At 51.9% G+C, this 12,068-nt stretch overlaps 1 protein-coding gene across 1 annotated transcript in view; it reads left to right on the top strand.

Annotated features, from left to right (window-relative positions):
* WDR35 (WD repeat domain 35) overlaps positions 1–12,068 on the top strand; it is a 119,101-nt gene that overhangs the window by 37,221 nt on the left and 69,812 nt on the right. The gene's annotated exons all lie outside the window — the stretch shown is intronic.

Consider the following 12,068-nt stretch of genomic DNA (forward strand, 5'->3'; position numbering starts at 1 on the left):
GAAATCTTTCTTTTCTCCCAGGTCAATGGAAGGTCCTGACCACCGACGCAAGCCTGACGGGTAGGGGTGCATTTCCCCTTCACCGCAGTCAGAGGGCAAGTGGTCCCCAGCGGAAGCAACCTTGCCCATCAACACTCTGGAATTTCGTGCCATCCTCCTGGCGTTAAGAGCCTGCCATCACTTACTGGCAGCCTCCCACATCAGGGTACAGTCGGACAATGCGACGGCCGTGGCATATGTCAATCACCAAGGGGGGACCCGCAGTGTCCGGGCGATGAGAGAAGTGACACACATTCTTCACTGGGCGGAAAAAAACGGACTCCATTATCTCTGCGGTCCACATTCCGGGTGTAGACAACTGGGAAGCCGGCAAGGAATAGACTCGGGAGAGTGGGCTCTCCATCCCGAAATCTTTCAACAGATCTGCCATCGTTAGGGTACTCCGGACGTGGACCTAATGGCGTCTCACCTCAATGCCAAAGTCTCCAACTTCATGGCCAGATCACGCGACCCGCGAGCGCTAGCGGAGGATGCCCTGATTCAGGACTGGACCCAGTTCCAGCTCCTGTACATTTTTCCACCTCTCCCCCTGATTTCCAGAGTGGTGAGAAAGATCAAACAGGAGGGAGTACCAACCATCCTAATCGCACCGGACTGGCCCAGGTGTACATGGTACGCCGACATCGTACGACTTACAGCAGACGTTCCCTGGTGTCTTCCCGACCTCCCGGATCTTCTATCACAAGGCCCGTTCTACCACCAGAACTTAGAGGCCCTCAATTTGACGGCGTGGCCATTGAGACCTGGATTCTAACCCAGGCAGGTTTTTCGCCAGATGTCATTGGAACCATGATCAGAGCACGAAAACCAACCTCGGCCAAGATTACTACCGTACCTGGAAAGCCTTCTTTACCTGGTGCGAATCTCGTAACCAAACCCCACTACCCTATTCCCTACCCAGGGTACTCGGTTTTCTCCAATCGGGTCTGGAAGCCAGACTATCCCTGGCCTCCCTTAAGAGCCAGGTGTCTGCTCTTTCAGTGCTTTTTCAAAAGTGCATTGCTCGCAAACCGCAAGTAAGAACATTCTTCAGGGGGTTTCCCGATTGGTTCCCCCCTACAGACGACCACTAGAAACGTGGGACCTCAACCTGGTGCTGACTGCATTGCAGGAATCACCCTTTGAATCCCTTAGGGAAGTCCCACTCCGTCTTCTATAACAGAAGGTGGTTTTTTCCTCGTGGCAATCACCTCGCTACGCAGGGTGTCTGAACTCACGGCACTCTCCTGCACACAGCCCTTCCTGATTTTTTTCCAGGACAAGGTAGTTCTCCGTACGGTTCCATCCTTCCTTCCGAAGGTTGTGTCCAGCTTCCATCTCAATGAAGAAATTTCGCTACCTTCCCTCTGTCCGGTTCCGGTTCATAGAGTGGAAAAGGCTTTCCATTCGCTTGACCTTGTCAGGGCATTGCGTATCTATGTGTCTAGCACTGCGCCCTTCCGGAAATCTGATTCTCTTTTCCTCCTTCTGGAAGGTGGCCGCAAGGGTCTGCCAGCTTCTAAAGCTACCCTTGCTAGGTGGATCAGATCCACCATACAAGAGGCCTACCGCCTCAAAAATTCTCCTCTTCCAGTAGGTATTACGGCACATTCTACACGTGCGGTAGGGGCCTCCTGGGCCATTCTGCACCAGGCTTCGGCGCAACAAGTGTGTAAGGCAGCCACCTGGACCAGCCTATACACGTTTACCAATTACTATAGCGTGCATACCCAGTCCTCAGTAGATGCGAGCCTGGGCAGACGTATTCTGCAGGCGGCAGTACCCTACTTATAGGGACCCGTCTACACAATATTCGTCCATTGCTTCCCACCCAGGGACTGCTTTGGGACGTCTCAAGGTCCTGTGTCCCCCAATGAGGCGACAGAGTAAAGGAGATTTTTGTGTACTCACCGTAAAATCTCTTTCTCTTAGCCTCTAATTGGGGGACACAGCCTGTTGCCCTTCCGGGCCGTTAAGTTGAGTTCTCATATTGGTTTTCCTTTGAGTTCTTATATAGTTGCCTTTTCATAGGCATGACTATGTTATCTATGTTACTTTCCTCCTACTGCTTTTGCACAAAACTGAAGATGGCTGACGCCGTCTAGGGGTGTATACTGCAGGGGAGGAGCCACAGTTAATCTGTTTCAGATTATGCATAGTGTCACCTCCTAGTGGACAGCAGCATAACACCCCAAGGTCCTGTGTCCCCCAATTAGAGGCTAAGAGAAAGAGATTTTACGGTGAGTACACAAAAATCTCCTTTTTTTGGACTATAAGATGCACTTTTTTCCTCTAAAGTTTTGGAGGAAAGTGGGGGGGACGTCTTATAGTCCGAACATATGTTCTGTGGATGTGGGTGGTGGGGAACTGGGGGGAGCGGCAGCGGCGCAGGAGCAGGGCACAGGAGACAGCAGCATCCTCCTGCAGCCTAAGCTGTGCCCGCTGCTAAAGAAAATGAATATTCCCTGCTCCCCACGCCCATAGGTGTGGAGAGCAATGAATATTCATTTTTTTTAATAGCCAAACACACTGTAGCTGCAGCGCGCTCCTGCTGCGCTCGGCAGTCAGTGTGCCTGCTATTAAAGCTCATGAATATTTGCTACAACCCACTCCCATGTAGTGAATATCCATGGTCTTTAATAGTCGGCACACTGACCGCAGAGCGGCAGCAGGAGCGCACTGCAGCTACAGTGTGTCGGCTATTAAAGAGAGTGAATGGTCACAGCAGTGACTATTCCAGCACAGCATCTCACACTGTGTGAGGGTGCATGGCAGAGACGGCATGCGCGCCCTGCCATTTGCGGCTCACACAGTGAGCGTGTCGGCAGCAGAACGGGACGCAGCGCTGGAGGAGAAAGGAGGTGAGTATGATTGTTTATTTTTTTTGTGGGCGGCGTGATGGGGATCAAGGGGTGCCATGCATACCAGGATGGGGGAATCAAGGGGTGCCATGCATACCAGGATAGGGGATCAAGGGGTTCCATGCATACCAGGATGGGGGATCAAGGGGTGCCATGCATACCAGGATGGGGGATCAAGGGGTGCCATGCATACCAGGATGGGGGATCAAGGGATGCCATGCATACCAGGATGGGGGATCAAGGGGTGCCATGCATAACAGGATAAAAGGGTGCCAAGCATACCAGGATCAAGTGGTGCCATGCATACCAGAATCAAGGGGTACCATGCATACCAGGATGGGGGATCAAGGGTGCCATGCATACCAAGATGGGGGATTGGGGTGCCATGCATACCAGGATGGGGATGAGGGCCACGTATACCAGGATGGGGTGGGGGTGAGGGCCACATATACCAGGAAGGAGGGGCCATACATACCAGAATGGAGGATATTAAGAGAATTGGGGGACATTACCCCAATACCATTGTCAGCAGCCGATCCCCTCCCCCATAACAGTGCAACATGACCACATTTTTTGCTTATATTTTTTTTTTCTATTTTCCTCCTCTAAAACCTAGGAGCGTCTTATGGTCCGGTGCGTCTTATAGTCCAAAAAATACGGCACTTCTTTAGGTTGTGGGTACTCGACAACAGCGTGCAGCTGTAGATCTCTGTATGCCACCGCTACATCGCAGCAAAATACAAGTGAATGGGGTCGCACTGTGACCCATGAGGTACCACGACGATGAAATCACAGAAAGTTGGAATCCGTTGGATTTTTCACGCCTTGCTTGTTCTGGTTGCCACATCCTGTGAGTTGCCATCCATATGCATTTTTCCGCAACGAACTTGTGATCTGTACACGACCAAAGACCCCATTGAGTCCCAGCCTTAGGGTATGTTCAAACAGGTTTTTTTTCTTTGTCCTATGGAAATGCGACCAAAATTAATTTTAATGTTAAATTTGCATTGCTACTGCAATTACGGGAAATTTACTGCTTCATTAAAAAGAAGTGACGTGGAGGGATGTTTTTTATCCTTATGATAGTTTTTATTTTTTTATCAGTTTTTGATCTCCTCCCGTTTTTTTCTCTTTTGCCTAAGTGTTGCTTTGCATTCGGTCCGTGATAAACGGACTGCACACAGATGTCACGTGAATGAATAAGTTTTGCATGTAAAACGGACCAGATAAGGATATGGCTCCCCAAAATCCGACATGAGCAGCCCTGTAAAATGTTTTTTTAGTTTTTTAATTTTTATACATTGACGTGTGAATAACGCCCTAATCTATAGAGTTAAATTCGAAAACCACTTAAAAAACTCATTGGTCCATATGTGGATTTTTGATGTTGGAGAATGTGGTCCGCTCACCTGCAGTCCTATATAATGCCTGACTTATACAGTCACACAGGGTTATTGTGCACGGACCTGTGGCTGTATACACGAATATACATGACTCGCTTGCAGAATCCATCTCAGACCATTGCATAACATTTACCCCCGCTGCTCCATGACCCAGAACATTAAATAAATCGCCTGCTTGCTGTTTTATACTCTCCTATTCAGTAGGTGCTACTTTATTACATAATATCCAGCAATGCTCAGGTCCCGGCGCTCGCAAGTGAGAATTTATATCTTTAAGTCCGTCGCCTTCCGCGTCAAGTAAACCGCAGTACGTCCATTCATCGGGCCGCCAATATTCTCCCAGTTCTTCTGTTACATCCAACAAGCGGACCTTTCATAGCTCCACGGTAAACACAGCCACATGTCTATTTTATCCTCCGCCTGTAAAATTCCTCCTTATCCCGGAGATGGCGGCTTCAGCAGCTCCTCTCTAGACCTAGGTAAGAAGCTTCCATGGCACCGAGGAATGCAAACACATCAGCCCTCTATGGATCATTTCATTTCTGAGTTTTATGTCACGGATTTTTTTATAGATCCTCAATAATTATCATTATTATTCGTGCGTTTCCCCTTTAAAATAATAATATACTAAAAAATATATATATTGTAATGGTGGAATGAGCTGTTTACAAAGTATATGAGCCTCACCAAGGCGAGGTTTCAAAATGGAAATCTGTGTTAATATGCATTTTACCTCTTTTTTTTTCTTTTACCTCTTTGCTCTTCTTTCCTTACTAGACACTGTAGAATCTGCTGCCCAGAGTGTAAAACACAATCCCTTTAGAGCCAGGGAACATGTAGATAAGAAGCATGTGATATGTCACCTGCCTGTAATGGCAGGTGTGGGGAAGACTTAGTGCAACACAGAGGGAAGAGGGAAAGAGAGCCCAGACACTAGGGAAAGGGGGGAGTGGAGACCTCCTAGTCTGGTCTAGTGTCACCCTGTCTCAACTACCGTCCCTATATTGCCTCTTCAGCAATTTCCGCACGCATGCCTCGCCCTGACTTTCCCTGGCGTATGCCTAAGGCTAGGGATGGGAGGAGATGAGCACTAGTCGATCTCCACTAAATTCTATAGACAACAAGAGTAGACAAACAGGGGGAAATTGCTGAGCTTTAGACCAGAGGTCCCCAACCGCCGGTCCGCGGACCAGGACCGGGCCGTTGGGGTTTTTCAGCCGGTCCGCGGCGCCGCTGACAGTTGTAGAGGATCAGCAGGGAGAAAGCCAGCATGTGATCAGTAGCCTATAAGAAAAGAGGAGGAGGGACTGGCAGTGAATAGATAATTAGCCATGCGGCCCTACTCGCAGAATGTGCTCAGGCAGGAGCAGGGACAAGCAGGTCATGTGTGTCCAGCGCTCCTTCCCCTCCTGCTAGCTGCGAGTTGGAGGGGGAGGGGCTCTGGATGCTAATGGGCAGCTAGATATGACGTCAGGTGTCCCACCCTTATGACTCTTGTAGCTGTGTTCTGGTGTCGTGCGGCCCAGCAGCAGATTTTCTGGTTAAAGTGAAAAAAGCAAATAACAGTGAAAATTCATAGCAGCAGTGGCTGTGTCCAGTAGCAGCAGTAGTGGTCATCATCATCAGATGGGACCTAGATGGGACCGTCTTGTTGCAGGAAAACAAGCCCAGTGCTCCCACTGATCCAGGGAAACAAGCCTGGTGTCCCACTCATTCTGAACCTATGGTAAGTTGATTCACATTCTCATTATAAATGTCATAATTATATGATAAGTATGCACTAAGCTCCACCCCATCCATAACCCCACCCACATATGACCAAAGCCCCGCCCCCACCCCCCACCGGGCCATTGAAAACTGGTCTTGCTTAAAGCCGGTCCCTGGTGCAAAAAAGTTTGCCGACCACTGCTTTAGACCAGAGGTCCCCAACCGCCGGTCCGCGGACCAGGACCGGGCCGTTGGGGTTTTTCAGCCGGTCCGCGGCGCCGCTGACCAGGGCCGGCGTCAGCACCCGGGCAAATGCCGGGGCTCTGAGCAGGCAGAGGGGCCCACTAGCGGTCGCGCACCCCGCTGGGCTATGGGCGGAGGAGAGCGGTGTCAGCGCCCGCCCTTCTCCGCCGCTTGCTCAGGGCCCCGGCAGCCCGATACTTACCTCTCCCCGTGCCTCCGCAGATCAGCTGTCTTCCTGCTCTGCGCTCCCTGTGACGTCTCAGGTCAGAGGGCGCGGTGACGTCTTTACACCGCGCCCTCCCCTGAGCCGTCACAGGGAGCGCTGAGCGGGAAGAAACGACAACGCTGGAGTTCGGAGCCGAGCAGCGAGCGGCGGGCAGCAGGTAGCAGGTGAGGAGAAGGGAGGTGAGTATTTGATTTTTTTTTTTTTTTTAATGTATGGAGGCATGGGGCAGTATAAAGAGGGGAGGGGGGGCATCCTGCTTGGGGCATTATAAAGAGGAGGGGTGACAGCCTGCATGGGGCATTATAAAGAGGGGGGGATTCCTGCTTGGGGCATTATAATGAGGAGGGGTGACAGCCTGCATGGGGCATTATAAGGTGGGGACCAGCCTGCATGGGGCATTATAAAGAGGGGGGGATTCCTGCTTGGGGCATTATAATGAGGAGGGGTGACAGCCTGCATGGGGCATTATAAGGTGGGGACCAGCCTGCATGGGGCATTATAAGGTGGGGAACAGCCTGCACGGGGCATTATAAAGAGAGGGGGGGACATCCTGCATGGGGCAGTATAAAGAGGAGGGGTGACAGCCTGCATGGGGCAGTATAAAGAGGAGGGGTGACAGCCTGCATGGGGCAGTATAAAGAGGAGGGGTGACAGCCTGCATGGAGCATTATAAAGAGGAGGGGTGACAGCCTGCATGGGGCATTATAAAGAGGGGGGGTGACAGCCTGCATGGGGCAGTATAAAGAGGAGGGGTGACAGCCTGCATGGGGCAGTATAAAGAGGAGGGGTGACAGCCTGCATGGGGCAGTATAAAGAGGAGGGGTGACAGCCTGCATGGGGCATTATAAAGAGGGGGGGCAGCCTGTATGGGGCATTATGTGGTGGGTAACAGCCTGCATGGAGCATTAAAAGGGGGGGGCCTGTATGGGGCATTATGTGGGGGGGAACAGCCTTCATGGAGCATTATAAGGGGGGGGCAGCCTGTATGGGGCATTATGTGGGGGTAACAGCCTGCATGGAGCATTAAAAGGGAGGGGCCTGTATGGGGCATTATGTGGGGGGGAACAGCCTTCATGGAGCATTATAAGGGGGGGACAGCCTGTATGGGGCATTATATGGGGGGTAACAGCCTGCATGCAGCATTATATGGGGACCGGTATCCTGTATGGAGCGTTATATGGGGGCCAGTATCCTGTATGGAGCGTTATATGGGGGCCAGTATTCTGTATGGAGCCTTATATGGGGGCCAGTATTCCGTATGGGGTCTTATATGGGGGCCAGTATTCCGTATGGGGCCTTATATGGGGGCCAGTATTCCGTATGGGGTCTTATATGGGGGCAAGTATTCCGTATGGGGCCTTATATGGGGGCAAGTATTCCGTATGGGGCCTTATATGGGGGCAAGTATTCCGTATGGGGCCTTATATGGGGGCCAGTATTCCGTATGAAGCGTTATATGGGGGCCAGTATTCCGTATGGGCGTTATATGGGGACCAGTATTCCGTATGGAGCCTTATATGGGGGCCACTATTCTGTGTGGAGCGATTCACCGGTTTCTGAGCTATTGTAGAATTTACAATAGATATCACTCATGAAGTGAAATCTTTGCATTGTACTATATATATATATTTCTCCGCCGTATCTCTGCATCATGAATCGTGGTATGTGTTAAAGGGGCCCACTGAGACTCTTTCGCCCGGGGCCCAGAAAAACCTGGAGCCGGCCCTGCCGCTGACAGCTAGCTCCGCGGCCCTGCCGCTGACAGCTAGCTCCGCGGCCCTGCGCCTGGTCAGAACTCGCTCTGTGTGGATTTATAATGTTTTCTGCCATAGCCGTGACAGCTCGCAGCTCCCGGCAGAGAACATTATGCAGGACGGGGTGGGGCGTCGGGCGGGTCTTAGTGACGCAGCCCTCCACAGCACAGCATGGTACCTGTTGTACGTCACGGGGCGGGTCTTAGTGACGCGGCCCTCCTGCACAGCATGGTGTGTTCCTGACGGGGTGGGGCGGCAGGCTCTCCTCACTGACACGCCCCCGGCAGAACATGTTATGTGGGGCGTGCTGGGGCAGCAGACTGGCTTCAGTGACGCGGCTCCCGGTACCGGTGTTCAGTGTGTAGCGCTGCTAAGCAGCAGCGCTGTATACACTGACGCTCAATGTACAATGCTGCTACTTAGCAGCGCTGTACACCGAGGTCCCGCCAGCATCCTCCCCATACAGCTCCACCCCTCCATAACCCCACCCCCATATGACCAAAGCCCCGCCCCCACCCCCACCGGGCCATGGAAAACTGGTCTTGCTTAAAGCCGGTCCCTGGTGCAAAAAAGGTTGGGGACCTCTGCTTTAGACGACTCCAAATGTGCACACGGCCTCAAGCTCCAGAGAGGACGAGGTACTGCTCCTGCTAAGCCTCACAAGTAGTAATGAATATAGCTGGCACCTCCCTCTCAGACACACCAGGTATTTATACACCCAGGCCAGAGAGCTAATTAGCTAGAGGGAGGTAGCCACTGGGTCCTAAAGACAGCCTCTCATCTAAGAAGATGTCTGTAATGCCAAACGTAGAGGTCTCCTGCAACCAACTGCGGTATAGAGCAGGTGCATGGTCATGTGTCTGCTTGTAATACTGACTTAAAGGGGTTGTCCACTACTCAGACAACCCCTTCTTATACTATATTCACCAGGGTAAAATAAAAGAACAGATATCTCATGGACGTGCATCGGGTTTACCAAGGCTTGCCTGACATTGGCTGCAGTGCTTACGCAGTATAACAGTCATCTCGGATCTTCAAAGGCAGTGTGAGAACTGCAACCCATCAGTGGCTTCTGATTGGCAGCAGAGATCGTATGACATAACAATGTCATGGGAGCCCTGGGAGACGGTGCGCTGGTATCACTGGATCTGTGCCGGTGCAGGAGGTGAGTATCGTTTTATTATTTCACACTGGAGAATACAGTAGATTGTCCAAGTAGTGGGCAGCTCCTTTTAGCTGGCCATACACATTGGATATCTGTTGGCTGAACTATTGTTTAGCCGACAGTTATCTCTACATAATCCCCCATACACAGGATCACTCGTCAGAGGCTTCCTGTATTCTAAATGAGTGATCTGCTGCGAGAATCATCTGGTAACGGCCAGCAAAGAAAAGGATCGCGTGATTGAATTCCATCCATTCAATATTTATGTCCCGTGACACGTTTTGTTTGCAAGCCCCTTATACGGTGAGCCGAATTTGGCGGGATGGACCCCAAAAGATTTTTTTTTTAATTTTTCCATGTCTGCCAATAAAGAAAAAAAATCCTGAAATCTTCCACTGAGCTTCATAAAAAGCTGATACTTTCTGTTCTCTAGAGATCACTCAGCTGCAGTCTAATTATCATCGCAAGGAGGATTGCAATGAAAGGGAACCTGAAGTATAAAGCTGGAGACAGATGACACAAGATCCAGCATAGCCCAGGGCACAGAGCATGCCCACAATCTGCACAGAGGATGCCCACAACCTGCACAGGGCACAGAGCATGCCCACAATCTTCACAGGTCACCGAGCATGCCCACAACCTGCACAGAGCATGCCCACAACCTGCACAGGGCACAGAGCATGCCCACAACCTGCCCAGGGCACAGAGCATGCCCACAATCTGCACAGAGTATGCCCACAACCTGCCCAGGGCACAGAGCATGCCCACAACCTGCCCAGGGCACAGAGCATGCCCACAACCTGCCCAGGGCACAGAGCATGCCCACAACCTGCACAGAGCATGCCCACAACCTGCACAGGGCATAGAGCATGCCCAGAACCTGCACAGGGCACAGAGCATGCCCACAATCTGCACAGAGGATGCCCACAACCTGCACAGGGCACAGTGCATGCCCACAATCTTCACAGGTCACAGAGCATGCCCACAACCTGCACAGAGCTTGCCCACAACCTGCACAGGGCACAGAGCATGCCCACAACCTGCACAGGGCACAGAGCATGCCCACAACCTGCACAGGGCACAGAGCATGCCCACAACCTGCACACGTCACAGAGCATCGCCACAACCTGCACTGGTCACAGAGCATCGCCACAACCTGCACAGGTCACAGAGCATCGCCACAATGTGCACAGGTCACAGAACATGCCCACAATGTGCACAGGTCACAGAGCATGCCCACAACGTGCACAGGTCACAGAGCATGCCCACAACCTGCACAGGTCACAGAGCATGCCCACAAACTGCAGAGTGCACAGAGCATACCCACAACCGGCACAGAGCATGCCCACAACCTGCACAGGGCACAGAGCATGCCCACAATCTGCACAGAGGATGCCCACAACCTGCACAGGGCACAGTGCATGCCCACAATCTTCACAGGTCACAGAGCATGCCCACAACCTGTACAGAGCTTGCCCACAACCTGCACAGGGCACAGAGCATGCCCACAACCTGCACAGGGCACAGAGCATGCCCACAACCTGCACAGGGCACAGAGCATGCCCACAACCTGCACACGTCACAGAGCATCGCCACAACCTGCACTGGTCACAGAGCATCGCCACAACCTGCACAGGTCACAGAGCATCGCCACAATGTGCACAGGTCACAGAACATGCCCACAATGTGCACAGGGCACAGAGCATGCCCACAACGTGCACAGGTCACAGAGCATGCCCACAACGTGCACAGGTCACAGAGCATGCCCACAACCTGCACAGGGCACAGAGCATGCCCACAACCTGCACAGGTCACAGAGCATGCCCACAACCTGCACAGGGCACAGAGCATGCCCACAACCTGCACAGGTCACAGAGCATGCCCACAAACTGCAGAGTGCACAGAGCATACCCACAACCTGCACAGGGCACAGAGCATGCCCACAACCTGCACAGGTCACAGAGCATGCCCACAACCTGCACAGAGCATGCCCACAACCTACAGAGTGCACAGAGCATACCCACAACCTGCAGAGTGCACAGCGCATGCCCACAACCTGCACAGGGCACAGAGCATGCCCACAACCTGCACAGGGCACAGAGCATGCCCACAACCTGCACAGGGCACAGAGCATGCCCACAACCTGCACAGGGCACAGAGCATGCCCACAACCTGCACAGGGCACAGAGCATGCCCACAACCTGCACAGGTCACAGAGCATGCCCACAACCTGCACAGGGCACAGAGCATGCCCACAACCTGCACAGGTCACAGAGCATCGCCACAACACTAATTTCTAGAGGTCAATGAGTAATCTCCAGACCACTGTTTTGCTGTGTTTTCACCACTGCTTTGAACTGAGGTTAACAGGCCAAATAGGGGAAAAAAGAATCGGGAATTAAATAATCACAAATAAATTAGAGTTACTACATTTGCTTTAAGTAAATAGGGCTCCAGTTCCCTGAACGTCGGGCAGCTCTGGAGCGTCGTTGTATATGTAAAGAATAAAGGTGGATAGGCGGGGTCCCATCACCAGAATGCTGGATAATGAACAAGTGATGGTGTATCCTAGCAATACATAATTCCTTGTAATAGTAATACAGCCCCTTAAAGGGGTTTCCGTATTAACTAAACATATCTGTATGTGCCTGAATGCTCATAAAATGATAC

Source organism: Phyllobates terribilis, unplaced genomic scaffold (genome assembly GCF_046119375.1).
Source record: "Phyllobates terribilis strain yellow unplaced genomic scaffold, ASM4611937v1 Scaffold_3__8_contigs__length_932513732, whole genome shotgun sequence".
Classification (NCBI taxonomy): domain Eukaryota; kingdom Metazoa; phylum Chordata; class Amphibia; order Anura; family Dendrobatidae; genus Phyllobates; species Phyllobates terribilis.